We start from the raw sequence: 12508 nt of genomic DNA, 5'->3' as shown, positions 1-12508 counted from the left end.
GCACAACGCATCAATCCTGCCAAAGAAATATGGCACCATAGAGGCCTACCCAGGAGAGATGTCCTGGGAAATGCTCTCCTTCATTCATCATCTGCCCAGGGAGGAGAAACCACAATGCAAGGAGAAACCACGTGGCCAGAGGAGAGATGCCAAGGCACAGGACACCCTGTGCCCACCAAAAAGCTGTGGTGGTGGCTGGGACAGACAGTGCCCAGCACTACACAGGGCTGGGAGGGAAATGACAGGATCAGATCTTCCTGGCATTGTTCCTCCTGGGTCTTCCCCTTTTCCCTTAGAGAAAGGCATCCCCACAGCAGAACAAAACTCCTGTCTCAGACGTGGCAGAAAAAGGGATGATCCCTTCCCTGACACCAAAAGCAAGGCAGAACTGACTACAGTCACATCCCACTTGACATGAGGCTGCAGGGGGCACATGGTCCCTTCCCCCTGCACCAGGGACCCAGTGCTGGGGGGTCAGGGTAAGAATTGCCCACAGATGCACAAGTACACTCTCTTACAGTGCTGCCAAGCCCTGAATAGGGAGGGGAAACAACCAGGGGAGCTTCTTCCCTGAGCAGAGTCTTTTGGGAGAGCCACCATAAGGGCTCTAAGGCAGTTAGGCAGGCATTTCCCATTTCCCTGATTACTCCAGCAATGAATGCTCTCTCCCCTGTGTTACAGGTATTCTCCATTGCTGCAGGATCACGTCAGGACAAGCTCTGCAGTCCCCAGGGCTTGAACAAGTGCAAGTCAGACAGGCAGAGCCTGAGTGTGTCTCTTCCACGCCAAGGGGAGGGAGAGACAGCAAGAACCACTTAAATGAGGAAAAACAAGTTCACAAAAGGGGTGCAGCTTCATGGAATCAAATCCACCACAAAAATCCAAACCCAAACCCAATACCAGGATGTTGGTGGGAAGAAGGCTACAGAGCAGGCCTAGGATGGAAGACCAGGAAGAGGGAGAGAGCAGCACCTGCAGTAAGGGTCCATGACTGGAAAGAGAAGAACCAGGCTGAGGAAGACATGAGGAAAGGCAAGAGACACCTCCACAGCAAGAAGCAGATGGTCCAAAATGACAGGCAGGTCCTTGCACGTCACGTCAGGCACCCTGGGTAAACATTCACTGCTGACATTTCACACCTACACAAGGCTGCATCATCACATCTCAACACCCAGAAGGGGAGACAACATCCTTGCTGCACTTGTCCCCAGTGCCAGGTCCTCCAGCCCAGATCTCTGGAATTAGACTTCAGGTTTATTCCCTGGAGAGTCTAAGTAGAAGGTCTGTGTGTTAGGAAAGGGAGTCCAGTTCAATTATTTTGTTGCTCTGAAGAGCTGCTGTGCCAGAGACATTTCTGCTCTGGAGGTCACCAATTTATTTGGTCACTTTTCCCTTGCTCTTCAGTCCAGGGCAAATATTTGCAAGGATTTTCAAGGGGCTCAAAAGGTCCTGAATTCTCCTTGATTTCCTCTTCAACCTAAGGGCTACAGCAGCCCTCCAAGGCTTGTGGTGAAGGGACACATCACCTGGAAGGGGACACCACAAACATCAATGAGTCATTTTGCCATCCAAGGCCAGAGGGGAAGCATGCAGGTGTCCCTAGCCAAGCAGGTAACATCAGAGTGCCAGGGTGTGTGATTTAGAGAGCCTTTTCCTTCCTGACACCTTAGAAATTAGCTCTGATGTCCAAATGCCTCGATCATTCAAGAGTTTATCTTCCCCCATCTTCAGGAGCTTCAACACAGGACAAACTGAGCAACTTCTTACTTGACTGAAAAAATGCTGAATTAAACGAGATGAGTAGGATTTAGGAACTGGGCAAAATGGATTCAGATCTTTCCAGAAGCAAGAGGAAGTTGCACCTGGATGCAATTCCAAGGGAGTGCTCTGAGCACAGGGGAGCTGCAAAAATCCCAGCACTGCCCTGAGCAAAGTGATGGGCTCAGGGTAAAGGAAGTGACATTTTTTTTGCAAAATTGCTGTTCAGCCGAGTCTTTCACCCAGCTTCACTCACAGCAAGTCAGCAGATGCTGGCTGGCAGCAAATGCCATTTGCTGATGTTGTGGAATGACTCCTACTGAAGCACTAAATTGACTCCCAAAACTTCCACCTTTGGAAAAGAAAAATTTCCCCCAATGCTACCCAATGAGAAGTCTATCATATTTCAACAACAGCAGGGAAATCATAACCATTTGTCCTTTGGAAGACTAAGAACAACTAAGCAATAAGAAACAAGCAATTTCAAACAGGAGAATAAATTTTCTCTTTGTCATAAAGTAAAATTCTCTTTTTTTTCCCTCAAAGACCCCTGAGGTCTTTAAGCATGAATGAAAACCAGAAAATTGCTGCTTGATTCCTCTTCCACAACACGACTGAGTATATGGAAACATCTGTGGGATCTATGTAACAGGAAAAAAAATCAGAATTACTTCTAAGAGAGCAATGAGGCTCCAAGTCCCTGATAACAGAGGTGCCATTGCACCTTATACCTGCATTACAAAATGAGTTTGTGCTAAGGGCAATTAATACCTCCCACCCCAAAACATTTCTATCAGATCTGGAGTCTGCTGGAAAACAAAGGCACTTTTTATGGGAAAATACTCACAGTTGTTTTTCTATCCATACATGTCAAAATTGGAGTGGGAAATTAGAAAAGACAACTCATCAGAGAATGCAATAGTGTAACTATTTCCACCAAGGTACTTGTCCATCCTTGCCCAGTGACTGTGTACCCTGGCACAGCTCACAACCCACCTGGGTCCTGGGCAGAGGGACAGTTTTGTGTGTAGCATGTACTTCAAACACTTCCTTAACACCTGCAACAGGTATGACACATTTCCAAGAGCTGTCAGCTCTACCTCAGCTCTCAAGCACCTCAGGAAAGGCAGTCAGCATTTCTTCTAGACCCACCTAGGTTCCTGATGGAAGGTACATAACCATGGCACCCTCAGTACTGCTTCCACTGACATCAGCTCCTTCAGCTTGGGAGCCAAGAAGTTTAATTGACCTGGGTTGTAAGATTTAATAACTGTCAGACCTCTGAAACAGCCCACACAAAATGAGCTTGTGCAGAAACACTGGATGGGCTTTGAGAAGAGCAGGCATCTGCCTGGACTGAGGACATTCTTGCTGCAGTAAAACCCAGCTCCTTCAACAAGAGCTTACACCAGTTAAGTGTTTCCTAACAGTGCAGATGTTCTGTTCCAGAAAGCTGGGGTGAAGCTGGAGGGCCACACTCCCTGGCCTTCACTCACCATATCCTGAGTACCATTTTCAGCTCCACAACATGAAACTTCAGTCTTTAGGGCAATACAGAGACTCCAAGCATGGTGTCCAGGGGAAGAAAACAGTTGAAGTCAGCCAGTCCAGAGGCTTTCCACAAGCATCATGGACCAAAGACAAGATATTGCAAGCTTCCCTTCACAGCCAAGCATCTGCTGCTCACCCAGCCGCACCACAGCAACCACCTGGTAAACTCACTTCTACTCAAACCTGTAAGCTTTTGTTGCAGAAGGCACAACTGAGGGTATTTAGATAAGAGATGGCATTTAAGATAAGAGAAGGTATGATAATCTCCTGATTATGCCTCCCATGCAGCCTAATCTGTCCCCACAATCTGCACAGAGACCACCAAAGCACTGTTCCCACACCACTGGCTGACCCACAGAGCCCCAGGCAGGATCCAAGGAGTGCTGGGTGATGAAGGGCAGATGAAGTGCACACAGCTTGGCCAACCTCATCTGCCTTTGATCTGCAGCTTATTGTCTTGGCATGGTTTAGGGAGCTAATCCTCCCCTGTGGCTGGGGGAGGACACGACCTCCCCAGCTTCCTTCAGCCGCACAGCCCCACACAGCATGGGGTGGGGGGAACTGAGCTGCCTGGGGGCAGGTCAAGCTCACAAGCTCTGGAAAAGTGGGCACGTCCCAATTGTGTGGATTTTTTCTGAAATCCTTCTACCCCACACCAGCCAGCTTAAGCAGCAGGAGCCTCATCTCCTGGCTCCTTCCCTTGCCTATTGCAGCAGCCTCTCCTTGTGCCCTGAGCCACCCTGGGCAATGGTGAAAGTGCAGGTATTGCCCCAAATGCATTAGGGAAAGTTGTGACACTGCCTGAGCAACCCACTTTGTGCAATGCAGGTGTAACACAACCAACCAGGGCAGATCCCATCCAGCACAGGCTTATCTCATCAGCACAAGCTCCGTGGGTCAGGTTTGAGAGGTGAGTTCACACTGCGCAATTACCACTTGCTGGAGAACAGATGCTTTCTCTTGCACCAAGCCACACAGCACTGATGGCAGAGGACCTTGCTGCCTGCCCCCATCCCAGCATCCTGCTTGTAGTGGCAGATTGCCACCAGCCTTGGCTGATCAGAGCAATGGGAAAGCAGTGAGAGGCTCGGAAGGAAAACTTAAATTTAGGATTTGCACCTGAAGCCCACTACCAGGGAAACCAGTCTCAAAATGGTGGCAATAGTCTGTTCCACACCTGATGCTTAAGGAAAGATGTGGTTATGAGGAACTGCAAATCCTATTAGCAAATTCTGAGCATATTCAGGGTGAGCCAAGAAAATGGACTTGAAGCAGGGACACACTCCTGGTCACTCAGCACAACACAATAGGGAGAAGGGCCTTGATAATATCAAGAGACACAGTCTGCAGGGAAGAAAAAAGGAGAGAAGGATCCCTCCCTTCTGAGAGATCTCCAGTGAACCTAACAGGCATGAAACCCTCAGGAGACAAAGAGGAAGAACTAAGACACAAAATCCAAGTGTAGAAACTATCCTGTGAAGAGTCAGCAAGGGAGGAGGTTTGGTGTGGAAGACAAGAAAGCCTCTTGAGAAAGAGCTCGAGAGATGAGCTGTAAGATGCACAGGAAATGAAACAACACCCAGAGCTCTGCACCTGGGCTGTCACCCAACCAAACACATTTCAACACAGCCATGAGCTATTTTCTCAGCCAAGCACAGACACTGGTGAGGGATGCAGGCAAGTGTGAGGACATGTCTTTAGGATGCTGTTCTGCAATCACCAAAAAGACTGGTTCAGCCTCAGGAGCCTCTGTTTTGACTGACATTTCCATCTCCTGGACTGTAACAACAGAGGGGAGAACATCACCACAGTGGGGTTTTCTTGTAGCTTTCCACACCAGCAGGTCTTTCATCGGTAACTCTGGTACCACTTAGCTTTGACTTTCACACCACCCCTTTCATAGCAGTATTATCCCTGTCTATGGAGAAAAAGGCCTAAGTCTCCAGGGTCGTCACCAGTTCCAGCTCAGGTCAAGGAGTTCAGAGCCAAACCAAGCTTTTGCTGCAACACCACATCCTTACCCAGCACCCAAACTCTGGGGCACCTTCCAGTAGGCAAAGCCGCAAGTGTCCCACAGGACAGCCAAAAGAAACAGAAACACAGGTGCTGATATTGGCTCAGCCACTGCAGCTGCAAAGCTGAGCTCCACGCAGGCTGCAAAAGCCAGCAGAGGCAGTGGCAGAACAGCTGGATGTTCCAGCCATGCCACACTCCCCACTGCCAGCAGCACCCAGCCAGCTTCAGCCAAACCTGCTTTGCCATGTCCCAGCTGGAGGCCACAGCACAACCACCTGCAGGCAAGTGCCACGGTCTGAAACAAGTCATTCCACCTTCCAGTGAGTCAGGATCCCTGCCCATGAAGAGCGGTCAGAGTATGACCTCTCCTATCTCACAGGTCTCCAGCAAAGATCCTGAGGATGCCTGTGCAATGCTGGGATTACACGACATCCCATCAATGTGACAGCTTCCATCAGACAGGAGAGCAGAGAATCCTTCCAGCCGAGATGTGGTGGGGCTCCAGGAAGGCTTATTAGCTGGAGAAAAGGACTGTTTCCAGCACTGTCCCAGACTCCTGGATGTAGTTTGACTCACATACATACCAGCACACCCAAGTGGTACATGTTTTTCCCTCCAGCCCTGTGTTGTCTCACAGGACTGGCCCTGAAATCCTTTTGAAAGGGGTTTTGCAAAACCCACCAATTGGGACCTCAGGTGTGGGGCCTGCAGAAGCCCATGACTGTCAGGGTGGGATGAGAAACACGGTGCACACAGTTCTCAGTCAGGCCAGGCTTCTTATGAGGCTACAGGAAAGTAGAGGCAAACAAAAATCAAAAAACAGAAATACCTGGAGAGGAGGTGGAGCCAGATCCAGCATCTCCCTGGTGGGCAGGAAAGGAAAGTCTCACCTGTCTGTGCAGGCAGGAGGCTTTCAGAGGATGGAGGCAGGTTACAAGTAGCCACAGGAGAGGTAAGTATGCCACACATCAGGAATAATTTGGTTCATTGCCAAATCCTGCACTCTGGCTGCAGAGGCTGGGAGAAAATGCTCGCAGTGAGCAGCGTTTGGTGCAGGGTGGTGGGAAGCTGATGAAGGATAAGAAGGGGTCCTAGGACATAAAATAAATGCTGGGATAAGAATTACAGTCATGCTTTTAAAGAGGTTTTTGCCAAGGCCAGAGCATGTGCTTGCCCCTGGGCTTGGTGGCTGCACTGCCTTGCCACTCACTGCAGACAGACAAACAGACAGACAGACACACTGGCTCCAACCATGGGAGTCACAGCTCCTTTGTCACTCACTCAGTCTTGAGCTCTCTGAACACCTGAGATACCACAGTGTCCATTTCACACCAGTCTCAAAGATAGGGAAAACCTTTCCAGTCTGCTGGAGATTTATCATTTGGCATTCCAGCACCTCTCCACCTCCAGCAATTTCTCCCAAAGCCTGGGCTCCCAGGACAGGGCCAGGGCAGCTTGTTGCAGGATGAGTGGCAGCTGATCCCGCAGCTCTTTGATCCAGACTGTGAACTGCTGGGGTGGATTAAGGAAAGAGGACTTCAGCTGACTTTCATTAGCTTTCTGCTGCTTCTTTCCCAACTTGTAAATTAGCAATTATTTGCATCCAAAAGGCAGGTGAGCCAACCTGCTAGGGCTAGGGCAGAGGCACTTTGCAGAAGGGGCAAAGGGGCTTTTTATTTAAGTGAGGGGAGAAAAAGACTTCCCTGTCTACCTGGGCCAGGCTGGAAAACCCAGACAACACAGATGCAACCTGGCTTTCCCCTCCCCTCTGTGGAGCCCAGTAGAGGGCTGGCCAAATGACCACGTGAGATTTCAAAGCTGCCTCCCAACTTCAATAGGTGGGAGAGCAGGAAGGAAAACAGCCCCTCAATCACCACACCGATTTTCATTGCTATTAAATATAATCATCTCTGCTCTCTTTCATCTTCACTTCTCCTGTGAGAGCTGGCAATGAAGGCAGCACACAGTGAGGAGAGGCAGAGTGGGGGAACTGCAGCAAGGAACATAACCTCCAAAATGCACTGCCGACCCACGGGGAGGGAGCACAGGAAACAGGGAAAACAACAGGCCCATTGCTGTCAAAGGGTGGGAAAAGGGACCAGACACAGAAACTTGCTCAGCTTTGTTTCTTGTCCTCACCACAACTGCAGTGTCTCCAGAGCATTCTGAGCCTGCTCAACACCACCAACAGCTCCCCTCCAAGGCATCCTAAGAATTTTCAACATTCTCTGCAGCACAGATTATGGACTATACCTCCCCTCTCCCACCTGGGCTGCCAAATTTAGAACACCAATCTCATGGCCCACCCTTATTTCTGGCCCTGCTTCACTGTGTGACCTGCAGGTAGGTACTCAGGCAAGAATTTCTGCTTCTGCCCCCAACACCTGGGCTGCTGTCAAGGTGTTTTTATGGACAATCCACCCCTTTGTGCTCAGGTGAGCTCCTCTTCTCTCCAGCAAAGGCTGATGGGAAAGACTGGCCAGCAGGCAGGTTTTCACTTTCTCCTCAGCACACCTTGCTCCAGACACTTTGTGGTAAGAGTTCCTTTTTAAGACCTATTGATTTCATAAATAATAGAGTAAAAGAAAGAAACACATCACACAAATACACAGGTCAATCTCTCCCTTAAGAAACAAACAGGAGCTACAAAGAAAAAATAGCCCAGCAGGCGAGCATTGATCTTTAAGCAGGAGATCAAGTGGCATTAGAGTTATTTGTTAATTAACTTAACAGCACATAGATAGAGTCAAACAGGTCACCTTGGGGATCTTGCTTCACAAACAGGCCTGCCTTTTTCACTCCAGGAGCACTCAGCAGTTTCTGCAATACCACAGCTACCTCTGTCTTGGTTCTACTGACTCATGTCCACAGGGGACAAGTGCCAAAAGCCAGAATCTTCATCCCTAACTCATGTAAAAAGCTCCTGGCCTAGGGAACCCAACATGCAATGAGAAGCTTTTCCAGCCACAGGCCTGCATCAGAAGACTCTGACACAGAAATCAACACCTACTGCTCCCAGGATGAAAAGAACAGCGTTTTCTGAAGTAACCACAGCCTAGAAGAACAAAAGGAAAAGGGTATTCCTAGGCTTTCACAGGATGAAAACCATCTCAGTTAACCCTGGTTAGCACAAGGCACCTGCTTCACCACACAGACCAAGTGTAACGGGAGACAGCCTTTGCGGCTATTACAGCATCTACACGTGGCAGAGTGGATTCACACAAGGGAAACAGCAATGCCCCCCTTGTCCCCTGCCCAGACCATGCCAGGAGGATCTCGTGGTGCCCAGCACACTCCAAGGTGCTCATTTCAGCTGAAGCAGGCAGAAGTGCTTCCTCCAGTTGAAAGACCTGCACACCAAAGCTCAGCTCTGGCTGTGAAAATGTGAGGAGGAAATCATTGCCAGGAGCAGCCACCCCAGAGGGAAGCGAGGCCATGCAGGAGCTCCATCCAGGCAGCTGCTTAGCTTAACCCTTTCAGTCACCAGCTGCAAGAACAGCTACCACCAGTGGCACATGCTCCCCACAGCCACAAGCTCTTGCAGTAAGCAGGATTGGCCGCAGTAGCATTCCCCACCGGAAATTTGCAGAAAAATCCTTGTGCCACGCAGAGCACCACTGTATCCCCGGCTTGCCTAGTCTCTGGAAAGCAGCAGTGAGTTATTAGCTGCATGGAAGGTGCCTGCAGGGAGCAGAAACAGTGAGAAAGAACAGGGGTGACAGGTTTTTGGCACTGGGTCACGGCACTGATTCAAGCCTAGCATTTTTGTGACAACAGAATGGTGTGTTTCCAGCTGTATTGCATTATCAGGGAGGAAGGGCTGGAGTGAGTATAAAGAAATCTAAAGGTGGTCACTGGGGAAAGACTTCCTTGCAGATGGCAAATTCCTGGCCTCGAGCAGTGTCACCTGGCCTGTCTCAGCTGCAGCTAAGCAGAAAATGACCCTCTGCCAGAACACATCCAGGTGTCCACGATGCTCACCCCCCACCAGAAACCACCCCACAGTACTCTCTCCTAACTTGCTGGTTTAGCCATGTACCCTCACCTTTGCTCAGAATTGATACCAGGTAACTTCAAACTCCACCTGAGGTGACAGCCACCCATTGTGCAGTGCAGCACAAAGGCTCTCAGCACACCTTTACCAGCAGCGCCGGCTGCTGAGCTACAAGGAGACAGGGAGAAAGGAAGGGATGCCAGAGACCTGTGCCCTGCAAGCCCATCACTCTTTTCACTGACACCCCACATTCAAATCTCTGACAAGCTCTTCTGTCATGGAACCTGTACCCCAACAGAGGAAGTAATTTATAGATATCTCCCCTGACAAGGAGAACAGGGGGACTGAAGAGTGATGTCTGCCTGCAGTGACAGCTCTGTTGCAGAGCTACAAATCCCAGCTTTCCCCGAGACACACATAAAACATCCTCCAGCACACTAAATCCAGGTCAAATACACAGAGGAGTATCAATAAGAGAATCTTCTTTCCCAGCCTATTTCCTTTCCAAAACTACAGGTGATCAGTCCTGCCACTTGAGAAGCACTTGCAAACCAACCGTTTCTAAAAGCAAGAGAAGAAACACAGCCCTGCTCTCACGTCAGAGTGAGAAACCTTTGTAAAACGATTCGCTTCCCTCCCCTCCTACTCACTCATGTTTCGAAAAACATTTCGTTCAAAAGCAGCTCTTTAAAGAGGTTATATAATAAGTGATTTGTACCACAAGGCTGGCTAGTTTTAGCCCAGCTACTTAGATCATAGTTGGATTTTATTTCCTGGTTAGCTGGCGGGACTCATGTCCAGTGACGAGCCTGTGGGCAGAGGATGCTCCTGGCCATTGCATTTCCTGGCCAGGAGAGTCAGTACCACAGTGCTCTGCTGTTTCTGCCTATTCAGTAATGAGCTCTGCTCTTGTATCTGTCCAACTCCAGCTCCCAGACAGGAAGGAAAGTGGGCAGTGCTTGAAGATTCTTACTTTTTCACAGATCATGGTTATGTTTAACATGCTCCATACTCACAGCAGCCAAAAAGCCATTTGCAGCAGCACCGGGCTCCCCAGGGGCCAATCTCAGCACAAAGAACCCTTGCTGAAAGTTTAGTGAGGTCATATGTCTGGCAAATGTAATGGCAACAAATTAAACTACTTTTTTAAGAACTTGGCTTCCACCATGCCTTGGTAATCCAAAACAAAATCCTTAACTCTTTGTAGCCTCCTCCTGCAGAGAGCTCACCACATGAGGTTTTCAAGGCAGGATTTGTCCTCGAGCAGTGCAGAGGCCATGTCAGCCCAAGGACAAGCCACAGGCTGCTCCTCACTTGGCTGCTCCACTGCTCCCCAAGTTAACAGCTTCACAAATGGGACACTGCAGCTGTGCCTACATTAAAAAAAAAAAGATCATAGTGTAAAAACAAAAGTGGGTTTAACTCACTCCAGAAGCTCCTCTCTCCTCAGCACTCAAAACCTGTCGTGCTTAGTGGTTAAAGCATGGAGCCTCAGGACAAGACAGGCACAAGGATTAAAATGTCAGTCATGTAGATTCCAAGCCTTGCCTGAAGCAATAGCCAGCCTTCAGAAAGTGCTGGTACATTTGAAGTCCTATTCCAGGTAAGAGGGTTGTAAGGGGGGAAATGAAGTTGCTGAGATTTAGGACAAAGAAGGTAAATAATACTGTCAGAATCTTTTCAGATTGCCTTTCCTGCCTGAATCATAGAGGCTGCAAGATTCCCTCTCCTCCTGACTCCCCACTCCCATCCACCTGGGGTTACCGCTACAACAGCATGGAACAAGAAGGTAAGAAAAGCAATTTTCCCAAGCTGCTGCTTTTGATTGGGATAGAGTTATTTTTTTTACCCAGTAGCTTCTATAGGGCTGTTCCACATTTGTGCTGGTAACAGAGTTGATAATTCAGAGATGCTTTAGTTGCTGCTGAGCAGTGCTTACACAGAGCCAAGGCCTTTTCTGCTTCTCACCCCACCCCAAGAGAGGAGGCTGAGGGACAAGGAGTTGGGAGGGAACAACCAGGACAGCTGAGCCAAACTGACCCAAGGGATATTCCAACCATGTGGCATCATGCTCAGCATATAAAGTTGGGGAAAGAGGGAGAAAAGGAGGGCATTCACAGTGCTGGCATTTGTCCCCCCAAGTCACCATTACATGTGATGGAGCCCTGCTGTCCTGGGGATGGCCTTTTTCACTACTTCATGGGAAGTAGTGAATGAATTCCACATTTTGCTTTACCTGATCAACTGTCTTTATCTCAACCCACAAGTTTTCTCACTTTTAATCTTCTGATTCTCTTTCCCATCTTACTTGGGGTGAGTGAGGGGCTAGGTGGGGATTAGCTGCCAACTGGGATTAAAACATAACACCCTACATTGCACTTGTCCTCAGCACTTGAGCACTTAAACTGTTTTAGAAGCACAATTACATCTTTCAAATGGATTCACTCAGAACATCTGAAAAGCATCTGTATCAAATGTGCCCAAATGTGGACACCTCTGGAAACACCTGAAATGTGTAAATTGTACTGCCATCCTCTCTAAAATACTATACACAGCTGCTTCTGTGTCTCTAAGACATTAGAAACTACACATTAAAAGGATGCAAAGGTTATTTTTAAAGTAAATCACAGAATACTCTGAGTTGGAGGAACCCATAAGGATTATTGAATCCAACTCTTAAGTGAATGGCCCATACAGGGATCAAATCCACAATTCTGGCATTATTAGTACCACCCTCTGACCAACTGAGCTTAAAAACTGGTGTAGGAATGTTTCAGTGTTCCCCTCCACACCCCAATCCCAAAGGCCAGTCCACAACACTGAGGATCAAGGTGAAAGTTTAGGCTCTTGCAACTGATTTTTGTCATTGTTTCAGTGGCAGAAGATCAGGGCAGGAACAGCTGCTTTTCTAGCAGCAAATTTGCCACAGCATCTTTGAGTACCCTCCTCCCCACCCATCTGTATCACCACTCAAGCTCATTTCAATGAAAATGATGTCAGCCTCTCAGCAAAAAGCCACTGAAAGCTTAGAGCAAGAACACAGAAATCACCACTGAATTGATTCCATTAAGGGAAAGTAATGATTTATCAGACTCAGAGCCTGGAAACAGAAAACAAAGTCTGTGGCAGAGCAGAGAGAAACTCATCATCAACCAAGCATGGAAATGAGAAAGCTCTTAGCCTCCCACA

Source organism: Vidua macroura, chromosome 13 (assembly GCF_024509145.1).
Source record: "Vidua macroura isolate BioBank_ID:100142 chromosome 13, ASM2450914v1, whole genome shotgun sequence".
NCBI lineage: Eukaryota > Metazoa > Chordata > Aves > Passeriformes > Viduidae > Vidua > Vidua macroura.
This window is presented reverse-complemented; position numbering follows the sequence as displayed.